Raw genomic sequence first — 14027 nt, 5'->3', positions numbered from 1 at the left:
AGCACCAGTGGGAGAGATCTGCAAGGTCTACACTTTAAACATGGATAACGGTGTCCCTTGCGGGACCCCAAAACTTCAGGGTACCTGTGAATCTGCTGACATTAATACGAGCATGATGTAGGTGTACATGGAACAGTAGGTTGTGCAAGTGTGATAATACATGGATTGACAAAACGTACAACATGTGTCTTGAGACGGGGAGAGTGGGCAATGTGTAGGGGTGTGCTCATACCCCAGCTGCACTCGCAGTATTTGTTACAACTGCTGTAGAGGGGTGCCAGGTAGGTGGACCATGGGTATGCAATAATGAGCTTAAGTGTGCTGGTGCTGGTTGGCAGAGATGTAGTAGGCCTGCCCAGTGGAACTCATTAATATTCCTATGTGGGCATAGCATACGCCTACACCTCACAAACCTGAAGAGCACATCTACCAGATAGTCTGTAAACCATCGGGGGAATACATAGAGACCAAATTAGTGCTGTGTACCCAATTAGCATGGACGTCCATAGTTATGTATCAGAATGTAACAAAGTCCAACTAAACACTTCCAGAACTAGTGATATTAGGTGAACAGGTGGTGGAATACAGGTAATGACAGATGACAACATGTATGAGTCAGAAACAGCATGTACCTCGACAAACGTGAATGAATACATATGCTCTGTGACTGTAAATGTGTCTGGTTAATAGAACCAATCATCTAAATGTGTCCCACAGGGTGTTATGCATTGTTCCTGATACAGTATTCATTCACACCCATTGGTATGTGAGTTCTGCTACTGATGGAAAGTGCATAATTTGATGACTACCTTAGGTAGATGATAGCATAATAGACGTGGTTCAACACTCATATGCTTGTGAGGAACACACCGGTCTGGGCAGTTGTAGCCTGCAAAATGACAGTTATGGCACATGGCCTGTGAGTTCAGGAATTGAGGCTATATAGTGCATGTAGTGGTGTCAGAAATTAATTTGTTGTATCAGAAACAGCTACATGTAATAGGAAACAGTATTATCAATTATAATGCTACATGAATAACCTTAACGTATGCAAACCGTGGAAGTCATCCGTTTACTACTGGCTGTGGGTATGTGTTGCCTTGACACATGTGATAGCTCTACATATAGGGTCTATAGGGCCACCACCATTCTAAATGGCCAAAGTGGAACCTGCTCTGTAGAAATGTCAGACATACAAGGGCAGAACATACCTACAGCCATGCATAGTACAGAACTATACATATTGGCACAAATCAAGCGTAGTCTAGCAGCAGTAAAGTTGCTTATGCTACTAAATATGACATATCGACGTGTCAGGTATACAAGACCTGTAACAAGCAACCGGTACAGACACGTACAACATGAGAATGTCCCCTAATCAGGACAGTTGCAATGGCTAGAGTATTGTCCATACCTCTCAACTGTCCCTGCATTTTAGGTACGTCCCTGAGTTTGACTGAAAGTTTAACTTTGTCCCTCTTAATCCTTCCTAAAATTAGTGACTGTTGAAGGAAAGGTGGTGAATCACACTTACTGATTAATGACAATATGTAAGAGTTATAAACTACTTTTACGTCAGAATATGTGTATTGAGTCATATGCTCTGATTCTGTCAATGTTTCAAGTTAATAGCACTACTTTTGTAAAAGTGTCCCTGATGTTTTCTTGACCTGTCCCTGATTCTGTAGAAATGTGTCCCTGATTGGTGGAGAGGTCTGGTATTGGCACATGAGGTATGCCTAATGAGGGACTGTCCCATGCAAAGTGGGAAAGGTGTCACTCCTACAGTCTCCCATCGTGCAATCTGAAAGGTGGACAACGTGCAGTAGGTATGCGGTAGCATGACTCGGCGGACAGCTGCGTTAACAAACTCAAGTCACATGTCAGCATTGCAGAGTATCGGTTCCCATGTATCAGGCAGATGGGAGCAGATCATATGAGGAACACGCATATAATATGATTACATCACTGGACAGGCCGCCGAGTCCATACAGTCGAACGCCTGCCATCGCAAAATGGTTACACATACCCGATACTGTAGTCATGTAGTCCGATGTAATATGCATCACAAGGGATCGCACATGCCCAGCGTGAGTGACAAATGTAAGCGGAAATGTCAGTGAGCGAGCGGCTGTAAGTATGTTTGTCTACCAGTATGCCACTAATGCACTGTCAAAGAAATTTGGAGTCTAAACATGTATAAGGTGCTGTGACCAGAGGTCAGCAGTGCTTAACACTGTGCAAACCCATGCACAAATGCTACCACCTGCTGGAATGTGCCTTACCCAGTCCATATCCAAAGGCGTTGGTCTGTCCGCAAACAAAGAACCGCCCTATTCACGTGTTGGTAGCAGTGCCCTGCTCACATAGCTCATGTGAATTAACAATAGACCATGGCATATGTACAGACAATAGACCACACACACACACACACCATACAGCGCAATCATCCAACAGTATAGCAATGTACTGGCAAATATGTCCGGACCACTGGTGTATGCATGCCTGGCTGTCCTGTGTTTCAGTGTGTGAGCATGCCCAGTATGACTGTTACGTATGTTGTCGACCGAAATTACCGTCATACCATCATGTGTGTGAGCATGCCAAGTATGGTCAACTGTATTGCATGTATCACATGTCCAGATAGTTAGTACTGTGTTGCTGACCCCTCCGTTCTACACAGACAGGTGTCATGCTGTGTCTGCAGGGTAGCTAATGGTCATGTGGCACTGACAGTTGCTACATGTCTGCATAGCGTGGGGGGACATCCAACCACAACCACAGTCTTACACAGCACTGTGGGTGGTGCACATGACTCTCACATGTGTAGGTTTGATGGGGGGCACAGCCAACAGTTGTACACATCTGCCGCTACTGTACTGGTATGCCGGGTACTACATGTCAGTGTGTAGACCTACCAAAATTGCTGGTTGGAGGGATACCAGTGTACGTGAGTTCCCAGCTTTAAATACCAGCACAATGGTGTTGGACGTCATAGCTTACCCAACCTACATCAAACTGCCTGGTCTGCTGTAGTCTGTGTGTGTCTTAGGGGGTTGGGGTCATTCACTGGGCATATCCATAGGCCATCATATATCATTTGTCTGTATTGGTCCACATCTGTCCAGCTGCATGGAACGTGTGTGGGCTACGGACACACATGATGGTCAGCCCATAATCTGCAGTGGGTTAGGTCATCCTGTGTACTACAGGCTACCATTGTGACCCCAGTATGTGCTACAGAGGTCATAGTGCCACTATGGAAATGTACTGTCTGCTGCCCTAACATTTGGCCACCACAGTCACTTGTATGCTCACATACATACCATAGCAATGGGTAAATACACATTCTAATATAACTGCCACTTGTTAGGCCAATAGACATACCGTGGGTGTGTTCTGGACATGAGAATGGTGCTGGAGGGCTGCCTATGTCAGATGAACACAGTGCACCTCCTATACATGGCCGAGCACAGGTAGTGTCATGTTTGGCATCCATTGTACTGTTTGTGGGTCAGATAGGGGAAATCTGTGGGTACCTACTGTGTCAGTGCATATGCCTTGTGTTGCCTCTTTGCCAAGGGCAGGTCATGCTGTGCACAGGCTTTCGCCAACTGTGCCCTGCTCAGGTAGTTCCTTCACCAAGTCACACTGTGCCTGTACAGGCCTTGGCAGTGGTGTTGGGCTGTGTGGCCCTTTCCGATGCTGTTCCTGCTGCAACTGTTACTGCAGGATAAGATTGTGTAGCATAGCAAATACCATAACAACCTGTATGCATGTAGCTTGTGAATACTGCAGAGCTCCAACAGATGTGTCTGGATACCAGAACTGTGGACCGAGCATCCCAAACACATGCACAAGTATATGTCTTGCCTGTGCATCCGCTTCAGTATGGTGTGAGTGTTCATGTGTGTGTGCATTGCTGATGGGTGTCATCAGCCACGACACCAGTGTTTACCCAGCATCCCCCACTAGGAGACTGTAGGGGATGTCCATATTGGCATTGGTGTGCTACAGCTGTGTCAGAAGCCATATATTGGAATCATTATAGCTTCCAGGGCAGAAAGCACACACATGCAATCTCATGCCCTGGCCATTGAATATGGCCTAGCTGTTGGAGGGTATGCCCCTGTATTGACTGTAGGCCCTTCCCTGCTCACCGGGTGGTGCTACGATGTGTATGTGTGTGCAGGCTATAGCACCCAGTACCCCAGGGTAGTCATCCATATGGTTGAACAGATGCATATTGCTGGTCTACTAATCACGTGTGTTGAGGACATGTACGTGCTCACTAGCATGTGTTGACATGGTGTCTGTGAACTGGTGCAATACTCTGGATGCAGATGCCTGTGAGATACCCATGATATCCCCAGTTGTGCTGTGTGAGGTACCTGTGGCTAGTACACCTAGGCCAACACATACCATGGTATCCACTGTGATGTGTTTCCCTCGGCCTGTTTGATGTGTCAGGTGTGGCAGGCACAGGTCAACAAGTTGCAGTAGGAGGTCTCTGTCCACCCCATAGTGCTCCACCATCCCCAGGCCATGTAGCCCCTGGTAAGTCACCCTGGGTCTATAAAATCTTATGTCGCCCCAGTAAGGGTTGTTCGGCAGCATAGACATCCTCACTGACCCAGCCTCCTGCACATGTTGCTATATGTTGCCTGCAGCAGCCCGTCTCATTTGGTTGGACTGTGTCGTGAAATGTCCCTGCAGGTATACACCGGTGGTGTAGAGTGCGGACAAAACGTGTGTGTATGCTGCTCGCTCACATTAGTGTACTGTTCAGGTGCAGGCTGGCCATGTCAACTGCTGATTGTGCTGATCAACACCTGTTTGTGCAGCCTGTACACCCTGACTACCCCACCACTGCTGTCATCCCTCCCAATGTCACCAGGCAGGTATAGACACACCCCTAGCTTAGGTGTGCTAAGGCAGAAGCACTCCCGAGGCACAGTTCTGCAATGTACTTACAGTATGCCTGACCCCCATCCCATGCTGTCAACTATATTCGAGACCTGCACCTGGCTGACTACACACATACACTCCAGGGACCAGCATCACACCCTGGTGATAAATGGGATACACTATTGTCAACCTCATCTGCATAGTATAGTCTTCTAATGAATAGTTATATGACCCATACCAAACCTCCAAATTAATAACCACTGCTCAGTGTCACTCAGATCCGTACACAACTGGCAACAGGTGCCTTACTATCACCATATTCGATGTCCCATGGTCTTCCCGGCAACAAAATAACCGGTGTCTACACAACTACAACCCGTGACCCTGCACACTACAGATGATGTGCATTACCACCACGCCATGGCAGATATACATAGATCCCAGGTTATCACGTACAGATCATCCAGCACAAACATTCAATAGTGCTGATGTCCCCAGACATATATGTTCACATCTATGTCCACCTCTATATCTACATGTATCATATATATTATTTGTATACATATATACATGGACATATATATATATATATATATATATATATATATATATATATATATATATATATATATATATATATATATATATATATATATATATATATACATACATACATACACACATATACATGTACACACATATGTAGATATGGCATTTATATCACAACAGCAGACTACATGACAGCAATGCATTAGACAGGAATGAATAGGAAACTAAATGTGCCACCTGCATCATGTAGTGTTGTTACTATCAAGGCACGTGTCTTTTGTTGCATCACATGGGTCAGACCGTATCAAGGGTAAGAGTAGGGCTGCTGACAGTTACTCACCAGACCTATTGGCGAATGTATGTGTTGACAACCCAGTGTCTTGGCAGAATATGCGGGCTGTGGACACTATATAGACCAGCTACAAAACACACTGAACACATCCCGCAGCTAGCCACCCACAGATACCAACACATACGGTATAACTGCCAAACACACACACCTGCCATGCCTTGGAATCAAGCACATACCTGTCTAGTCTACCACATTACAGCATTATGCAGTAACAGAAAGCGCTACCGAGTTCCAGCATCACCGCACTCCCACAGGCATACATCTAGGTGAATGACATCATCCGCAAAGGCAAAGAGGCCGATAGGGAATGTATGGGGAGTGTGCCATCTAAAAGCATTTCTCTGTCCCCAGGCAGCTGGAAACACACACACACACTTGGCAGGGCTGAGAGTTGAACATACACCTAACTACCTTATCACACTACAGCATTACGCAGTTACAGAACGTGCTACCAAGATTACTGGAACACAGCACTCCCAGAGGCATACTTCTAGGTGGATGACATCATCCGCAAAGGCAAAGACCCCAATAAGGAATATATGAGGACTGAGCCGTCTAAAACCATTACTTTGTCCCCAGACAGCTGGAAACACACACTTGGCAGGGTTAGGAATCGAACATACACCTAACTACCTTATCACACTATAGCATTACGTAGTTACAGAATGCGCTACTGAGATTACTGGTACACAGTACTCCCAGAGGCATACTTCTAGGTGGATGACATCATCTGCAAAGGCAAAGACGCCGATAGAGAATGTATGGGGAGTGAGCCGTCTAAAAGCATTACTTTGTCCCCAGGCAGCTAGAAACACACACACAGACACACACTTGGCAGGGCTGGGAGTCGAACATACACCTAGCTACCTTATCACATTACACAGTTACAGAACACACTACCAAGATTACTGGAACACTGTACTCCCAGAGTCATACTTCTAGGTGGATGACATAATTCGCAAAGGCAAAGGCACCAATAGGGAATGTATGGGGAGTGAGCCATCTAAAAGCATTACTTTGTCCCCAGGCAGCTGGAAACACACACACTTGACAGGGCTGGGAGCCGAACATACACCTAACTACCTTATTACACTATAGCATTACGCAGTTATAGAACGTGCTACTGAGATTACTGGAACACAGTACTCCCAGAGGCATACTTCTAGGTGGATGACATCATCCGCAAAGGCAAAGACACCGATAGGGAATGTTTGGGGAGTGAGCCGTCTAAAAGCATTACTCTGTCCCCAGGCAGCTAGAAACACACACAGACACTTGGCAGGGCTGGGAGTTGAACATACACCTAACTACCTTATCTCACTACAGCATTATGCAGTTACAGAATGTACTACTGAGATTACTGGTACACAGTACTCCCAGAGGCATACTTCTAGGTGGATGACATCATCCGCAAAGGCAAAGACACTGATAGGGAATATATGGGGAGTGAGCCATCTAAAAGCATTGCTCTGTCCCCAGGCATCTAGAAACACACACACACACACACACACACACACACAGACACACACTTGGCAGGGCTGGGAGTCAAACATACACCTAACTACCTTATCAGGTTACAGCATTACGCAGTTACAGAATGTGCTACTGAGATTACTGGAACACTGCACTCCCAGAGGCATACTTCTAGGTGGGTGACATCATCCGCAAAGACGCCGATAGGGAATGTATGGGGAGTGAGCCATCTAAAAGCATTACTCTGTCCCCAGGCAGCTGGAAACATACATACACAGACACACACTTGGCAGGGCTGGGAGTCAAACATACACCTAACAACCTTATCACACTACAGCATTACGCAGTTACAGAACGCGCTATCAAGATTACTAGAACACAGAACTCCCAGAGGCATACTTCTAGGTGGCTGACATCATGCACAAAGGCAAAGAAGCCGATAGAGAATGCATAGAGAGTGAGTAGTCTAAAAGCATATTACTGTCCCAAGGTAGACATAGACAAACACACGGCAGTGGTGTGAGTGAGACAACTGCCTATCTACGGAGCACTATTACAACACTACATAGATACGAGATGCGCCACAGACAGTGCATCCTTCAAGACAGTCAACCAGTGTGTTCAATGTAGGAATCCATCATGACGTGGGGTATGGACATCTGTTGCCTAGATGACCACCATCGCTACACAGGATGTCAATGGCCATGCCCATACACAGAGGCACATCACTGACACAAAGTGTCACTGGGCATGCTCACACACTTCCGTTTGGAATGTACTGTGTGTCCATCTATACAATGGCGTACTGGGCATGCTCACACACTTAGTAGAAGCGAAGGGCTGTCTTGCATGCACACGGATTCTAAACACGGAATGGCACAGTTTGGAATGTACTGTGTGTCCATCTACACAACGGCGTACTGGGCATGCTCACACACTTAGTAGTAGTAAAGGGCTGCCTTGCATGCACATGGATTCTAAACACGGAAGGGCACAGTATGGTGTTACTGTCCCCATGTACATGAAGGCCACTCACATGTACTGACCAGTACACACTCAAGAGCCATCACAGATGTCTCAGGTGCAGATCACATAGGTAAATGCAGCATTTTACTATGTAGCCCTCAGACATCAACATGTCCTTGGACCAGCAACACACATCCATACATTACCACAACACCATGTGACTCATGACCAGTGGACTGTACATAGGTCTACAGCAACTGTGCAGACTACACATGTACTGACAGGGTTCCATCATGTGTTATGCAATGCAATGATACCACTGTTCATAACCAGGTCGGCTCTACACATAACAGGGGCCCTGGGTCTTACACAGCTGTAACAGATGACTGTTGCTGTACACCAAAGGACACACATGTTTGGAAACAACATACGTGTAATTGCAGTGGATATGTACATGGACCACACACGCAACACATATGTACATAGCATAGCTTTTGCTGTCCTCCATGCAGACAAGTGGCTAAAGCAATCACATGCATGCACATGGAAGGTAGGTCCATGGCTGTTGAATGCTAACAGTAGATAAGGTAGCAATGTTGACTGAGGTAACATTCCCTCTGTATTCGTTACCCATGACAACCATCATATCATACAACAGTCCATATGTTATGTATGTCATCACACATGTCCACCAATTGCAATGCATACAAACATGGCTACATGACAGGCATGTAGGACCAACACACATGTACATGTAGTGGTGTGTATGCAGCTACCAAGCATGTGCAGTAGCTGATGTATGTAATTCATCTGTGCCTAACTACAACATGCAGTTGCAATGCAGCCCCATCATTGACACCTGTATATGGTGAAATACTGACAGTACGTTAGGATGTACATCAGGTATGGATGGATGTGTGTACATAATGTGGTGATCCACCTTTGCAGCTGGATGTTTGCCGAAGACGGCTCACAGGTGTGTCACAAGCCATCCTACCATTACATGTGTAAACAGTACGCTATGTCACTGTTACTTGACGGTGAAGACATACAACCTACACAGCGGTCAGGGTGTTACTGACCGTAAGTCACTTGACACCTGTAACACTTACATCCTCCCATGTGCATATTGCAGCACAATTGCCGAAGGTAGCATTGTTACACATAATGCGGCCAATACTGCTGCATGTCAGATGTATCATCATATAGCAGGTGTATCATTCACAGTACTGCCATGTGTGTTTACTTGTGTGACCATATATGCCACATATGGTGGGGAATACATCCCAATTGTTACACACCCCTGTACACTGTTGTAGAGATCTGTACATACTGCAGTCTTGAAAGCATGACATAGGCAGGGATGGTGTGTGTATCACACACATGTCAGCTATTTGTATGTGAATGACATTTGTGGACTCCACAGTGTGTGTGTGCGTGTGTGTGTGTGTGTGTGTGTGTGTGTGTGTGTGTGTGTGTGTGTGCATGTATGGCTGTCTGGTGCATGGAGTGAGGGTGTATGCTACCATACAGAACAGACAGGATCCCTAACCCCTCATAGTGATGCAGTCTACTACCCTGTTGATGCCATCAGTCACAGCCTTACTGGCTACCTGTACATGTTCATTCTCTGTGTCGTGTCATGTGGGTGCAAAGTACTGTGAGGGTGATTACCACATAGGCAGTGGTCCTCACCTCAACACTATCGAGTGTGCGTTATAGTGTTGTTGACTCCATGGGTGTGGGCATGTTACTGTCTGTTTCTGTGCATGTCTGTGTGTGTCCTCATCCTGTAATGTGACAGGGTATTACTGCTACACAGTGAGGCCTCATGCTATCAAGTGGCCTCTAACGTTATCATTGGCCGGACCACTGAGTAAACCCCCCCGCACCATGTCAACATACCTGTGATGTGACCTGGTATGGATGTCACATCTCTAGCCAGTGTAGCCTATTAAACAGCCCACATGCTTCTGGATCAGTAGATGTGTGGACATCTGTGGAATGGTAGCCTTTCTAACAGTGAAGTTGAGGCTACGTATAGCATGCTGGTATTGCCATACATGCCTGTGAGTACTCCACATTTACACATGTGAAACTGCAAACACTGCTACTTATTGGCACATGCAATTGGACCTTAAGGAGGGAAGTAGGGCATAATTACCAACATGCTGTTACCATTGTTACCAAGACACATACTGTGAACCTATAACAATGCATTATAAACCTTACTACATGGTATGTCTGGTGCATGTCAACAGTACACAACTAATGTCATATACACTTATCTCACTATTCTGTTCACCCTGTGCATCAGACCATATGAGCATGTCCCTGCACCAATGGTGTGGATGACAGGGATACAGAACAGGCATCATCATATGCACAGGGTGATAATATTTGCCAGGGGCATAGGCTGCACCAGTGGATGACATCATGTGTGTGGGTAAGGTCCTGTGATCTGATTGGACATGTGTGGTCGATATGCATGCGGGTGTTGTGGTGCCCTACAGATGTTTCTGCTGTGTGTGTGTATGTGTGCACACAGTTCTGCCTTTTGTCAGGCCTACACAGGGGTATTATTGACAGCTCCAGATTGTACAGACCAGGATGTACAGCTCACTGTGTCCAGCCACGGCCATGTGACCTGTGCCTGCCAGGGGTTTCACAGGCACTACCAGGTGAAGGTACAGATTGGCTACTGTCCAATGACACTTGTCCACTGGAACCGTGTCCCTGCTGGGAACATCCAGTGCCATGTCCCCGTGGCCTGCTGTGTCCTGGTGTGGACAGCGCAGCACCAGCTGCACTGCTACTGCTACCGGCACTATGGGAGCGGGCATGTGAGGTGGCTTGTTCACTTTGACCTACACTAGGTGGTGTAGCTGGCCTACGTCCACATGGCCTATGCCTCATTCCTACCAGATGTTCCAGCACAGACAGCTCATGCTCGCGGATTGCCATGCCATGGTCAAGGATTCCAAACATGTCACCCAATCGCCTGTCCAGAACATCAGCAATCTGCTGTTGAGCATTTGCCAATGCCTGGATGTTGTCATTTAGAGTACAGATAGCAGCCCTCTGAAGCCTCTGCCCTTCACTGTTCTGCCATTCAGCACATGCCTGTGCCACCATTACAGTCTGGAACATGCATCTGGTGACACCAGCTCCTGTGCTCTGTCCTGCAGATGCATGTCTGCCAGAGGTCCTCCTATGAGCAGCACTGGCCACATGCCTGTGTGGCACATCTGCAGTCATTACACTGACACCATGGTGTGGAGACACACCTTCAGTAGCCACCACACGTTCATGTTCCAAGCTAACACATGCTGACTGTCCTTCCTCTATGGCCACTGGTGATGGGGTATGTGTTGGCATGAGAACTGTGTGCGGGGAAAAGTGGGACATAGCTGGGATGGCAACCACTGGCACAGATTCAGCCCCTGACAACCCTGCCTGTACCTCATGCATATGCTCATCACTGCTAGTATCTGTGGGGACACTAACATCAGATGGACCGCAGGAGGGTAATGCACCTACATCACCTGGGAATGCAAAGAAAGACTCTACATTACAATAGACACACAGACACACAGACACACAGACACTCCATGCATGTGATTTGACAGATGGCATTCAGCATGCATGTGATACAGCAGACGGCACGCAGCTCAGCCATTACTAGTGGTAGTTAGCATACCTCCCTGGGTTGCACACAACAGCAAGCAGGTATCATATCAGTAACCATGCATGTGATTTGACAGACAGCAAGCAGGTGTCATATCAGTAGCCATGCAGTTCACACAATCATGGTAGTAAGAATGCATCCCTGTGATACACCATGTGGACCAGCACAGGTTAACAGTATGGCTGAAGTGACCTTGACATCTAATCTGCTGATGTGTGCATTGACATGCATACATGTCTGACACAATGGTGTCCTGACACATGTACAGCGTTCTAATGAGTATCACATTGCAGTGTTGTCTGTATGCCCTACAGATAGAATGCACTTTTAGCAAATGTGCATGAGCATTGAAGGGTAGTGTGAGGAGTCTACATTGCTATACAATGTGAAGTACAGACACTGTGCCATTGCATGGCATCATGAGGTGTCTATAGTGTTATACAGTGTGTAATATGCACACAGTGCATAGCCATAACTGCGTGCATACACATTACATAATTGTGGATTGTGGCCCACGTCGCTGAAGTGTATACACCCCAAACCATGCTGTGTCATGTGACAGGTCACTGGAAGACCTACGGATGACACCCCTGCACAACTACTACAAAGTCTTAGCTGCCTGACAACCATGTCCACACATGGCAGACTTCTCAATACACCATGTCCCACATGACATTAATGTACAACACACATGAGGTGGATGGCTGACAGTGATGTCCTACAGCAGCAAGGGAAATGTATGGTATCTGTGGCCTGATGTGGTGTTAATGTCTGTGGAAGCTGTGCAGGTGACTACTGTCATGCTATGACACAGTCGTGATGTTCAACACATCTTATATGGTCGAATTAAGTGAAACCTTCACTAGCTGTGCACAGGCGTTTAGGATGTCCAGTGTTCCGCATCAACTATATAATCAGTCAACTAAGGCTATAGTTGGACCATGTGTGGACAATGTGCAACAGGGTGTATACACATCACAACTACTGTATGGCTACATGTCCCTGGCCATCCTCCATGGCCATGTGTGAACATGTGTTGGCCAAATGTTTGTGATGGCCGTCTATCTCACATGTCTGTGTTGTCCCATATGACATACACCCATAGATGTCAGATATGTCACTGTCCACAGGGCTATGTAGACAACGGGTTGTATGTTTGGTATTTCAGGTATGTACGATGGGATAGTGAGACAATATTGCAGCCAGAATACTACATGTCTGGGACATGTCAGATGGCACATCACAATGTGTGCACACATTGCAGGGGCATATTACACAATGGTGACTCCTGTGGGCTGCCCATATCCCAGCTCACTGTGTGGTACTGTTTGCGTACCACACATGTGTTGTTCCAATATATAGTACATATGCCTACATTGAACACCTCCACTGTTGTATGCACAGCTGTCCACACATCTAGCAATGACAGGTACTATGGTTTCATGTCGGTGTTTCATTTAGTTTGTATATATTGCACATGGGTAGCCAGTGTGAATGATGACAGATGCAACATGTATATCGTGACTGGACCATACATTATGTGTACATGTGTTAACTGGCCACATGGCGTATAGATATATGCATTAACATGCCTGATACTGATAACTGTCACCTGCAATGGACTGATGTCTGTGCGGCACACCAGAGGTACCTGTATAGGGGTGACACAGCAGTTTGAACATTATCCATGACTGTATGACAGCCACATGGTGCACTGTGCATGCTAACACATTCACCTGTACAATAGCATATAGTATGCACATGTGTGCATACACAGGGTAGCATACTGTAGTATACGGCGTGTGTGTAAACATACCTTGCATATGATGTTACATTACATTTTGTACAGTGACACATGCAACTAAATGGGATATAATAGTCATATGTGCAGTGGTGACTTACCAGGCAACTCCAGGCTCATTGGTTGGGAGACACCCACCTCCACGATGGCAGCTAGTGTTTGTGGATGCTGTTCTGAGGGTGTCCCCAGGCTGGCCAGTAGCTCCTCGGTGTGTGTGAGTGGGGGCTGGGTTGGTGGGCCACCACCTGTTCCACCTTGTTCCCTGGCGATTGCATTGGCATGCTGTTTTG

This window comes from Protopterus annectens, chromosome 2.part1 (assembly GCF_019279795.1).
Source record: "Protopterus annectens isolate FY-2018-M chromosome 2.part1, PAN1.0, whole genome shotgun sequence".
NCBI lineage: Eukaryota > Metazoa > Chordata > Ceratodontiformes > Protopteridae > Protopterus > Protopterus annectens.
The sequence above is the reverse complement of the archived record's forward strand: the minus strand, read 5'-3'. Positions refer to the sequence as shown.